The sequence below is a fragment of the Vanessa tameamea genome, chromosome 30 (genome assembly GCF_037043105.1).
Source record: "Vanessa tameamea isolate UH-Manoa-2023 chromosome 30, ilVanTame1 primary haplotype, whole genome shotgun sequence".
Lineage (NCBI taxonomy): Eukaryota > Metazoa > Arthropoda > Insecta > Lepidoptera > Nymphalidae > Vanessa > Vanessa tameamea.
Genome location: NC_087338.1, coordinates 1,326,625 through 1,340,629, shown reverse-complemented (window position 1 = coordinate 1,340,629; position 14,005 = coordinate 1,326,625). Strand labels below are relative to the sequence as shown.

General features: G+C 34.1%; 1 pseudogene; it reads left to right on the top strand.

The window, feature by feature from the left end:
- Window positions 1–4,854: 4,854 nt before the first annotated feature.
- Window positions 4,855–6,020, top strand: LOC113404600 (uncharacterized; annotated as a pseudogene).
- The last annotated feature ends 7,985 nt before the right edge of the window (window positions 6,021–14,005 follow it).

Below are 14,005 nucleotides of genomic sequence, written 5' to 3'. Positions count from 1 at the left end.
TAATAACTTTATACTGGTGGGTCGACCGCGAAACTTCGCGTTTATTCAAAAGATTTTTAGGAATTTCGAAACCTATAACAGGTTTTGTTTTGATTTAATTTAATTGTAACGACGACGTATGTTCGCACATTTTAATTTGTTTTTTTTTTTAAATATATATGTATAGAGCCATAGCGCCTTCGGCACATCTACGGTTAGAGCTCTTCAAAAAAGGACCATAACCGATCTTCTACGTGCAGCTATATATAAGATGTCTTTATGTCTGTCTATTGCTCTTTCACAGACAAATCACTGAACTGAATTTCATGAAATTTTGTATACAGTAATCTTGAACTTCAAGGAAGGACATAGACTACTGACTATCAACCCCTAAAACGCGAGCAAAGTCGCAGATAACAACTAGCACTATAATAAATTAGTTTCCGTCTGTGCTTATCCGGGGGGGGGGGGGGGGGTGCGTTCGGTTTGTTCTTAGTAACTTCATGAGTCCTTTTCTATACCTGTATAATTTCATGATGATCAGTTGAGAAGTTAAGGCGTGTAAGCTTAACAAACAAACAAATAAACTCGGAACTATAGAATTCATAATATAAGTTATATTAAGAGTTATTATCTTTTTCTCGACTGGTAACTTTTGGTCTTAAATGTCAATAATTTTAGAAATAAATACGATCACGTACCCTTGATCTTCAGTAAAGCATTAATTTATGGTAATTTTTAACAATTTCCGTAAACAAACGTCCAATGCCCTTGAACAATATTATTTGGACTAAAGATCATCATTCCTTGCCCATAATACACTTATTTGTGATAAACGCACGTTTTTCCGATCTTACTTACCTATTGACTCTATCTTAACTTCTTTTACTCTTAATAAAACAATCTTTACAAAGTGCCAGTGTTGCCAAATGTCTTACCTTAGCGATGTGTTAATAAAAATTCGCAACACTGAGAAAGTTATTTGAAAAAAAAAAACATATATAATACCTTTATATTGACAGTAATTTGAAATAATTTTCTCAGCAAATAACCAAGAGGACATATTTACACACACAAAGCACGATATAATCGTTTTAATCTCCACAGTATATTGCAATCGACGACACAATAAAAATGAACAAATCGATATTCTAATGACTCTTCTATATCGTACATCACTAACAGTTCTTGAGTAATATATATTTATTTATAATACAACACTATTTCACTTAACTACTTAACTATTTCAATAAATATTTTTTTATACTTTTAAAGTACCGACAATAGTTTTGTCAGCGTTCAAAACGAATTTTCACAAACACATTTTATCTCGTCAATTTTATGTCAAGTCATTATTTATATCATAGTATAAAACAAAGTCGCTTACCGCTGTCTGTCCCTACATAATCATACATAATCAGCCTGTAAATTTCCCACTGCTGCACACTCTCCCGTAGAGGAGAAGGTATGGAGCATATTCCACACCACGCTGCTCCAATGCGGGTTGGTGGAATACACATGTGGCAGAATTTCGTTGAAATTAGACACATGCAGGTTTCCTCACGACGTTTTCCTTCACCGCCGAGCACGAGATGAATTATAAACACAAATTAAGCAAACGAAAATTCAGTGGTGCCTGCCTGGGTTTGAACCCGAAATCATCGGTTAAGATGCACGCGTTCTAACCACTGGGCCATCTCGGTTATTTATAGTCTGTCCCTATGTATACTTAAATCTTAAAAATTACACAACGGATTTTGATGCGGGCCTTTTTTCAATAGACAGATTGATTCAAGAGGAAGGTTTATATGTATAATACATGCACAATATAGTAGAGAAACACTGATAATTTTAGAGGTTTCTGAAGTGATGTAAACAAACTCATTTTTTGCGCTTACATTGCAAACGCTGGCTGAACCCTACGAGATACATCAAAATGATGTTCTACATATATTGTATACCTTAAAAAGGTCTTCAAAAAGTCCGCGATATTATATGTCTATCTCTTAGGGATAACCCACAATAACCTTTTTTATCCTTTACTTTTCGCGAGAAATAATGGCTTATTTTCGAAGCGATTTTAAACAATACAGCATTAATCCTTATCCAATTAATTTAAGTGAATATTTTCGAAGATATTACAGATTGCAGTTTTGTATTGTCTAACGACTGAAAAAATGTGAACGTTGTAAGAAATTCTGTAGTATATTTAGTATCAGCATTGCACCTGTGCGAAGCCGAGCGGGCTAAGCTAGTGTTGTATAATATTTGGCCTTTGTCCTCTTGTGATTGTTATAGGCAATATATCGGTTAAAGGGTTCTTAATATAAATATATATATAATATTATGACAATAACTCGCAGACACATATAACATATTTAACTTTGTATTAATTTTTACTAAGTTCCAAAACTTGTCTATGTTTGAAACCACCATCTTTCCACGGCGGTTTATCCGAACCGATACGACTTAGGCACCTTCAAGAAAATAACCTACACATTAGGCTGGTAAAGCAAGGACCATGGTGTTACAAGTGTCCATAGGCGGTGATAGTTACTTTCCATTAGGTGAACCACCTGGTTTGCCACCTATACTGTTTAAAAAGACTGTCCATCTGTATCTCCTTTTTCCTTTAGTGGTACGGAACCCTAAAAAGTGACAATTGATAACTTTGATTTTGATAAAACCGTATGAATCATGTACTATTTATATCTTGTGATCGCACTCATAAAACATCTAAAAAATCGTATGAATACGATTTAAACCTGGCAACACTGCACTGTTTATGATACTTTTTGTATTAAGTACTTTTCCATTGTTTTCGTTTTTAACAAACTCGATTGGTACTTTTTGTATATCATGGAAAAATTATTTACGAAGAACTGGGCCAAGGGCAAAGGCCAAGTTGGTCCATATGAATAAAATAAAATGATGAGTTCGTCTGAAAAAGATGATATATTAATAACGGCTTAGGACGAAAATGATCATCACCGCCTATTTCTATTTCATTGTTTTAAAAAATATAATTTATTATAAATAAATAAAACCTCACTCATCTATCGCTTTTTATCTGAAGTTTTGGTATTCTATAGCCATATAAATAAACTAAATTAAAATTTAATTATACGCGACACACAAAAACTTTAAAATTGTTGTAGTTTTGGTATTTTAAATTAATTTATATTTTTTAATAAAGATAAATTCACAATATAAAAAAGATAAATTATTCGAATGAAAGTATTATGACTATTAAATTAAATATTAGACGACTTTAAAAAGTATTATATTTTTTTTAAAATATATACTCAAATATTTGTTCTTTGATATATTATTGGTATACACGAAATTAATACTTCGAAATAAATTAAAACTAATATTGCGAAACTGACAAGGAAGACACCGTGAGGTTCTATGACGTATTGGTAATTTAAAAAAAAAAATTCTTGGTATATTTTGATGCGTTCTAATTTTAAATTAAAATATTCCATTAATCTGTAGTATTGACTCATTGATAGTGACTTTATTTTGTCATTAATTACCTAGAAGAAAGATAAAAAAATACATATATATCAATGCGTAACAATTATAAAGTGGACTGTATCAATAATTGTTATTAGTCACTAGTTAAGTCTCTACGTCATGTTTGCTCATAACGTGGAAAATGTTAACAAATGAAACCAACAGTTATCTTTGGGCATCACGCATGGCATTCTTTGCCTTATCTCTGTTACAATACATTTAAATTTAGAATCAATATTATTGTGTTCCGGTTGACGTCCGAAGTCAGATAATTTGCGGTAAACGAGCCGAAGTTTTAGAATTACGCCGTAGGGACTTTTTAAAGAAATTAAAGGATAAATATATCAGAGAAGATTTAGAGAAAATACCCCCTTCTTGTGATTATATGTTTAACCCCAGCTTACTAACAGCGTATATACAAAAAATTGGTGGTTTAGATAAATTACAAAAGCGGGCAACATCTGCCTCTCGCACACGGCCTAAATCGCCTGAACCTTCGCCTACTACTGTCAGTGCAAAGCCATTTCGAGCTAGGCCAAATGCTAATAAAACTAAACAGAACGAAAACAGAGATTCTGAGCGATTCTATCCGAATAACTCCTCTGCAAAAAAAAATGGGGGAGGGGGACGCAAGTACAAGACGGGAAGAAAGTCAGGAAATAAAAATAAATGACTCGACAGGATTTTCAGGCGGGTGTCTAAGACTCTATCGAAACACATGGACTCGCTATAATGCACCCAACGTAATATTAAAAATTAATAACAGGTGTTCAACTCCCCTTCAACGAAACACCTCCATTGGTTCTTCCAACCTTGGATGTATTAGCAAAATTTCAAACTCCAACATCACATTTAATGTCAATCGAAATTCAGAATTTAATTCGATTGAGAGTTTTAGAACCCGCTCCCCTGAAACCGTCTTTCATATCTCCGCTTTTTATAATTCCCTAGACCAATGGAAAAAATCGAACAATTTTCAACCTCAAAGCGTTGAATCAGTACATAAAACCGAGACATTTTAATCTTTTCCACCATCAACAAGTTCCCAAGTTCCTTACAACATGGATATTGGATGGTCAAACTGGATTTAAGCCAGGCTTATTATCATCTTCCAATAAAAGAGCAGCACAGGAGGTTTCTCCAGATCAGTTTCGTCTCCTTCAGATGACTTGTCTGCCATTCGGATTAGCTGCAGCACCGGGGGTTTTTGCTTCGGTAACAAACTGGACAGCCGAAATCCTTCGCAAGAACGGTCTGCGTCTAGTGGTTTATCTAGACGATTATCTGCTCGTACACCAGGACAGAGACGTTTTGGAAGTTCAAGTAAAGATGGCTTTACGTTTTTTGAGCAACCTAGGTTGGTGGATCAATATGGAAAAAATTATTATGACACCAACGAGATTAATAAACTTTCTGGGAATAAGATGGGACACCAAATTCAACACCAAGTCCCTGCCCTTAGAATAAATAAAGAAAATTCGTCAGAATTTCTCTCGCTCGTGCGGCTTACGACCGGCAGTTGGAACCTAAAGCAGGCGCAACGCCTCTTAGGATACCTCAACTTTGCAACTTTCATCACCCACCGGGGAAGGTTGCATTGCCGAGTCCTGCAGTACCACAGCAACAAGCCCAGGAGGTATGCTCACTTATCAAAGCGGTATCCGGACGAGGTACGTACAGAACTGGAGTGGTGGTTAAAGAACATCAGTCAGAGGACACCCAGTCATCCTCAGAGAAGGGCCACGAACCGCGTCATCACCGACGCGTCGGACATTCAATGGGGAGCCCTTGTGAACAACGAAATGGTGAAAGGGTCATAGGAACACCACCAGAGCAAATGGCACTGCAATTTGAAGGAGATGTATGCAGTCATAGCCGCCATATCCTCCAGAGCAATGTTGCTCCAAGACTCGAGAGTAATTCTTCAGTGCGACAACAGAACAGTTGTTTCCTATATAAAGAACGAGGGAGGAACCCGGTTATGACAATTGCTAGATCTGACTCAAAAACTGCTGGCTCTTGTAGATCACCTCAATGTTGTACTTCTCCCTCACCACCTGCCAGAACTGTACAACACCGAAGCCGACCATCTCTCGCGCATTCGCGCCGGCTCCGAGTGGCATCTCACAGAAGAAGCAACCATGAGGCTGTTCAATCTGTGAGGAATACCAGACATAGACTTGTTCGCGTCTCGGACCGCACACATGATAACAAACTATGTTACTGTAGACTTGCTAGACTCGAACGCCTGCTTTCACGACGCGTTCAGCAGATCTTGGCACTATCGACTGTCATGGCTGTTTCCACTGCCCAGTCTGATACCCAGAGTAATAGGCCACCTCAACTCAGCCTCAGGTCGGTACATACTAGTGGCACCCAAGTGGAAGAAGCCCTTTTGGAGGCCAGACCTGAAAGCACGGGCCCTCAAACGACCCGTGAAAATCAGAGATCTGAGCACCAGTCTGGTGGACACAATGACAATGATACCGCCAGCTCAAGTCAGCAATCTACGCCTGTAAGCTTGACTTCGGACGTCTTAGGAAACATAATACAAATTTTACTGGAAGGTATAATTTTTATATTAATTGTTAGGATATCAAATTAATAAATCGACCAAATAATTTTGTTATTTGTTTATTTATACTGTACATGATAGGAAAATAGTCTTAAAATGCTTTAAATGAATTCATTATTATTGTTTAGAACGAGGAAGTATTTTGGATAACTGCAGTTATTTTAGACATAAACATAAACATAACATAATCAGCCTGTAAATTTCCCACTGCTGGGCTAAGGCCTCCTCTCCCGTTGAGGAGAAGGTATGGAGCATATTCCACCACGCTGCACCGATGCGGGTTGGTGAAATACACATTTGGCAGAATTTCGTTGAAATTAGACACATGCAGGTTTCCTCACGATATTTTCCTTCACCGCCGAGCACGAGATGAATTATAAACAAATTAAGCACATGTAAATTCAGTGGTGCCTGCCTGGGTTTGAACCCGAAATCATCGGTTAAGATGCACGCGTTCTAACCACTGGGCCATCTCGGCTCATCGGCTTATTTTAGACACCCCAATCGAAATAGACTTTAAAATAAAACTAGAAATTTGTAAAAATTAACAAACGAATGCTTATATCCAATAAATAAGTAAAATAGATTTATTTATTTTATTTAGACTACATAGATAATAAATAGAAATTAACTCGAAAAAATATTCATGTTAAATTATCCGAATAATTTATTTATTAAATTTGAGGTTAATGTTATACATACCTAATGTCAATTGTCAGTGATATTTTATTAATTTAATTTACAAGATTTTATAGGTTAAAGTTCATAAACAAACTATTTTGTTTTTTTTTTTAATAAGTAATACAAGTGCATACATTTAGTCGTGTAACGTAAATGACAATCACTGTATTGGATGGCATTCGCCCCAAGACGGGACTTCCTATACCTAGTCTATAGTGGTTGCAACCACAAGAGGACAAAAGCCAAATAAACATTATTTGACATAAAATTGAAGCGATATCACTGGAGAGCTTGAATAATCTATTCTTCTATGACATTCATTTTCGATTTTCGAAAAAAAAAATGTTTATTGAACGTCGATGAACTTGTTATCAGAACTTTGGAAGTAAAATTACAGTTGATATAAGTAGTTAAGTGAAATAGTATTGTATTTTAAATAAAGATATATTAATCAAGAACTGTTTGTGATGCACGATATACAAGTGTCATTGGCATCGCATGGATTACGTAAATCTACTTTACCTTCATTCTTCGATAGAAATTGACTGCCAGTTTACGAGATACCCATCTTTAATTAAATATGTACGAAAAAATATTTGAATAAAGTTTCATGATTACTATTAGTATCGTCGAATTAGTATTGCAATAGATTTGCAAAATTCGTATAAAATGAATTATTAATCTATATTATTAATTTTAAACTAGAGTATATTTATGGGCGCTAATTTTAGGAACTCAATCATATATTTTGTGCTTGATAGTCCCTAAGTCCGTTAATAGGTTAGAACTCTGAAGTGTTAGGAATATTTCCAATTAATTAATAAAACTATAAATAGGGTACTTTCAGTGGTGAAAAATAAATTATTAAATTTGATAAAAATTAAAATATATGTAGAAATATACTTCAATATTCTGATTTTGAGCTCTAAAAGCACATTATTGTTTGATTATATTAAAATTAAAAGTCGTTATTTTTAGGCTGTATCTGTATCTCATGTGACCTAAAACACAAGTCGCCTTGGTGTGACGTCATATAGGCAAATGTGTAATTTCAATATCATCTGACACTTTGATAAACAACTTTTCTGGAGTTTTAATGCTAGTATTTGTACAGTACACACCAACGATAGCGACTTTAATTCACTATTTTCCCAAAAAACACCAAATATTTATAGCTGTTAACGTTGAGTGCCAGTCGTAAATACGCAACTGTTGTTTTTATCAAATCGACGTCACCAAAATGACTGAAGCGTTTTTGCGGGGTTAAAAAAAATGTTTAAATTTAATTTATGTTTATGGCAAAAAAACTGAATTTATTTTGCCGAATTAAATTAAACCTTTTCAAACATTGTATAATCCCCTTTTTCTCAACGACTGTAAATTTTAGATATACTTATGCAGTTACATTTATATTAATATTACATATTCAATAAATTCATATTTTGGTATTGTATTCGATTTCATAAGAATACGTGTAATCGATTTCAGAACGTCATTCGTATCTCTTTAAAAATGAATATTTCCCGCGTAAAATTAGAAATATAAAATGGCGGCCACCGATTTAATGTAAATAAGAATTTATTGACAATTTTGATTTTATTTCAACATCAGGTTTAAAGGTTTCTAAAATTAAACAAATAATAAAAAATATTTAGCGTATTGGTGTAATTTTTATAAGTATTTGTGACTATAATGAATCATTAACAGTACGTCTGAGGACACGTCCTCTCATAACATTAAATACGTATGAGTAGAGAGATGAAACGGACAGTTGCTTAGCCGGATACCGGATGTCCGATGAGCTGTAAGTTCGGTTAGCCGGATTTCCGGCGACATGGTACTCGGGTCGTCGCGTTGCATTTAGCGCTGAAACCTAGTTATGGAATTACGGCTATGCGTTCGGAACAACTACACTTGCCAAAGTTTATTAAAAAAAAATCGTAGTTTTCAAATTCCGCCGGATACCAGATAGTACCCAGATACTAATTTAATTTCTATTTTAACTATATGAACAGACATTCAGTTAAACTTGTAAACGATTTTTTAAATCATTATCATAGTCGCATAAATGTTATTGAAATTTCATCTTGTTCAGCGGTGAGTTCGTATTTTGTAAATAATATCTCTGTAGTTTTTTTATTTTTATATATCATCTATAAGCGTGCAACTTTGGATGATATTTCATTATAAGTTAGATGCATGGACACAGTGTTAAGGTTAAATAAGGGTCAACACAAAAGTTTACTCATAACATATACTCTATTGCAACCATGAGAGGACAAAAGAAAAATAAACAACATTTGACCGCAAACTGATGCGATATCGAGCTTGATTAATCTGTGATATTCAATATGGATTTGCGAAAAAATGGCGTTTTGAACGTCGACGAAACTGTTATCGGAATTTTGGAAGTAAAATTTTAGTGGAAATAAGTAGTTAAGTGTAATAGTGCTGTATTATAGATAAAGATATATTAATCATAAATTCTTTGTAGTGCACTATATAGCTGTGTTATTAGCAAATCGTATGAAATACGTAAATCTAAGGTTTGTTTATCTATTTTCCTACTTCCATTGGAATTGGCTGTACATATATTGGTCGGCATAATTGTTTCCGACAACTTCAACAATCATCATCATACCGCAGCCAATTAACACATAACTTTTAATGAATTAACCTAAACCTTCCCCCCCAGAATAATTTCATTCATTAGTGAAAACAGTATACAAATCCGTTTGTTCGTTTTTGAAGTTACCGCGTACAGACACGACGGGATGACTTTAGTTTATAACATGTAGTCATATTTATAAATGTTTTTATCAAGTTCCAAAAACGTATAGACCGGAGTTTTAAGGCTATGTGCAAGCCCGTCTGGATAAGTATTACATATCATAACATAGTATAAAACAAAGTCGCTTACCGTTGTCTGTCCCTATGTATGCTTAGATCAGACTTACAGAATGTAATTTAAATGAATATTTTCGAAGATATCACAGATTTAAAAGACAGAGATATAGCGCTTTGTATTGTCTAAAGACTGAAAAACTGTGAACGTTGTAAGAAATTCTGTAGTATATTTAGTGGCAGCATTGTGCGCAGCAACCGTGCGAAGCCGGGTCGTGTCGCTAGTAAATAATAAAACGCCTCCTTATTATATTAACAGGTTGAAATCGTATGTATATATCGCCGTACAATTGTAAATGCCGTTAGACTGTAATCTATCTCATGAGATTATAAAATGCCGAAATATTCTGAACGGTGATTTTACTTAAAAAACAACTTCAAAAATTTCGACAGTTTATGATATTTCGGTTAGGTTAGTGTTTACAATTTAACTGAAATTACGCACTTCGATAGATTATATCTCCCCAAAAATATTGCATTCAATCGTAAGCAATATGTTACGGTTCACAATCTTTCGACAGTTCACAATCTCGCGAGATAGATTATAATCTAACGTTATTTACAATTTTACGGTGACAAACATTTGATCACTAGAACGACATAAAAACGCCTAGTACATTATTAATAGCAATACCATCTCATCAAGATACTATTATTAATTTGTGAACGAAAAAACAAACTTTAATATTGTAATGAAGCCTCTGTTTTATTGATTTTTAATTTTTTTTATTATATTGTCACTAATGTTTGCACGATTCCTTTAATATTTGAATTGTTTGTATCAATATAATATCGAACACTATTTTTTTTAAATTTTATTAATAGTTCTTATTTTGTTCTTAATAATAATAACATTAGTTTCCAATGTAAGTAAATATAACTAAGCCTTATTCTTGGACTTAGATCTTAATTCTAAACAATTTACTAATTATGTAGTTTTATAAATTTTTGTATGTTTAAAATAACGAAACGGAACACCTCTTATCTTTTAAATAATTAACAATGCGGTAACCGTTTGATGATAATTTAAGTAATTAGTTAATTATTACGGCTTTAATTATATAGAATTTGTATGGGGGGTGATTAGTTAAACCATACTTAAACGATTGTTAATTCATAACGTTTAAAGCTTACTATTAATTTAAACAGTTAGATAAATATCAAATTGTGTTTTAGAACGACCGTATGTTGTTACTATCTAGACCTAGAGTCTGAGCGGATTTGTTTGAAAATTTGTTTATATTCAATATCAAAAAGAAATAGAATTCCAAGTATGTTATCAAGTTGTAGTAATCGTATAAAAACCTTAAGACACAAGCGTTCTTTAACAACTTTATTTAAATATGGCAACAGAATTAACTTTTAAATAAAGTAACACTGTTTCACACGTCTAAAAGGGTACTTTAGGGATGAAGGTTGACCTGGCATTTACAAGGATCTTAAAATAGTCGACCTAATATTATATTCAGACACTTTTCGACCTTTGTATCGTCTGGCGAAAAAGTTCCAATCAAAGTGTCTGCCACCAAAATAATCTGTAGTCGAGTATGTATTTACAAGCACTTTTGAATCGTTATTTTAAAGAATTATCATGAAAATAGTTTGGTTATTAAGAAATGCTTACCTATAAGATATTCTATAATAGGAGGGAATTATATATAGTATAGACAGATCTTTATAATGGTTTCTTGATATCAAACGCTTTGTTTCAGCTTATATAATCAATTTCGTGAAATACACAATCAGTTTAATATACGATATTGGTATCTCATCCCCTCATCATCATCACCTCATCTTTTATTTGATGAAGATTACATGTTAGACAATACGTACCTGCATTGATAACTCATAAATGGCGCCTAACTATTTAGTTAAATCACGGGTCAATACTGTTAACAACTTTATTGAAGTGATAACTTCTTATGGGCAGGGTAAACCGCTTCGTTACGTAACGCGTTGCGGCGCCAGTCTGTCTGGCTTCCCTTTCTCTTACGCATACGGTAGGAAGGCTCTTTCTCTCTCACTCTAACCCACAGCGCTAGCCGTATTCGTATCCGTATTTCGGACAGTTTAAGTTAACACTTCTGTCTGTGTTTTTAATTCTTGAGAATTGAGCATTTTTCGACAGAGAAATTTGAAAAGTTTAGGCTGACAGAAAGTCTCTCGTACGAAATCAAAAGCCTAAGACATTGTCTTAGATTTATTTTGTGATAAGGCTTTGTTCAAGACCATCTGAGTAGATCATCTACTGGATACATCATCCACTCATCATATGATCTACTGCTAAATAATAATACTTAGTACTGTTGCGTTCCAGTTTAAAAGGCGAGTAAGCTGTTAGTACAGGCACAAGGAACAAAACATCTTAGCTGCCAAGGTGACGTATTAAAAATGGTTAATATTTCTTACAAAGACAAAATCTATGGGTTGTATCCACCATTTACCAATAGATGGCCCATTTACCCTATCTACCTATACTATAAAAAATATCTCATTGAATACGTCAATAGCGTTTTATGATTGTAACTTGCCTCGTAAATCAACATCATCCTCCTGCCCTTATAGCAAATTTAATTTGGGGTCGGCGCAGCATGTCTTCTTCCATACTTCTCTGTCTGACGTCTCACAAGTACCTTTCTTTCCAGCCATATCGTCTTTCATTGAATCCATCCATCGTTTTTTTGGTCGCCCCCTGCCTCTATATCCATCCACGTCCATGCTCAAGACCTTTCTCACAACATGGTCCTCATTCTTCCGCATAACATGCCCATACCATGACAGCAGGTTTCCAGATAGCTTCTCGGTTACCGGTGCCACTTTCAAACTTCCTCTTATGTACTCATTCCTTACTCTATCCATTCGCGTAACACCACACATTCCTCTCAGCATTCTCATCTCCGCCACATGCAATTGTCTTTCAGTCATCCCTTTTGTAGCCCAACACTCTGATCCATACAGAACAGCAGGTTTTATTATCCGCAATTATTACCATGATCTTATATATCTTCCGCTTAAGTTTAAGGGAATACGGGTCCACAAATTATTCCCGTAACTTGCCTTGTAAATATATTACTATTTATGGGTAAACGATTCCGTCGGTCCGTCTGTTTTTGGAGATCTAATTTAATATTGATAAAAAATCACGATGGAAAAATTTATAAAAATTTATAAAAGAACGTATAGTTCATTGCTTTTGTCAAATATAACACTCAAACGTGGTTTTATAGAAATAAGACTTTATTATTTTTAAGAAGTGCCAATATCAAACACTAAATTAATGCCCAAAAACTTCAAAAGTTGAAGTTATTGACGTAAGTATAAACACCCGACGCAACTGTAAATCGGTAAATATGTAAAAGTCTATCTTATTTGTCCGAACGAAGATTCTAACCCGGAATCCTTTGATCTACACCCAAAATCAATCAATCAATATACTGTATTCAAGTAGGCTTTTAGAAGCACTTTTGAATCGCCATTTATCAAACCGTATTAAGTTAAGCTAACATCGGTTCGGAATGTAGATTATACTGAGAGGAACCGGCAAGAAACTCACTAGTTATTCTTTTCCAACAACTAAATATACAGTCATGTTAGTTAAATACAATTATATATGTATGTTATATATCCTGCCTGGAAGTCAACAAGCATTAACTACACGCTTTTTTATCATCTATATAATCTTGTATCGAATAACATGCCTTATTTACCAATGTATTTTTTACAAATGATTTGAATTTATGAAACGGCAAAGTTAAAAATGTCTTTGACTTATTGGTGGCTAAGCAACCAATGGGCCAGTCTATCTTAAAATAGTAACAAAACTCCTTACCTTTACTTCTTGTCGAGTTTTATGTGACAACCGTTGATTTTTCTGTATTATAGCTGAATAATTGCTCTCGCGACTCTGAAATAATTATAAAACAATTCAATTCAATTTGTCCAATGTTAAATAAAATACTATATTTTAATTATAAACAAAAATATATGTGACGTCATAGCGTTCATTGTTTACATTTTAAATATTTGGTTATGTAAGCTCAAAGCAAGGATAAAATATAAGTTAATGGTTAATTAACAGAAAACCTAACCTAACCTCAGGTAGGTTAGTTATGGACTGCATTGGTACTCTCCATAGACATTATTAATACTGTGAGAAATATTAATCATTCCTCATATAACCAATTCGCCATCAACTTGACAGACGATAGATGGAGCTAAGGTGGTTTATCCCGTGTGCCTGTTGTTAAACTGGTTCAATCACCTATCAAACGGGAACTCAAAAATACTACACGCAGACTGTTTTACACAGAGTCCTGCATCCAAGTAGCAATAAAATAAACGAGCGAA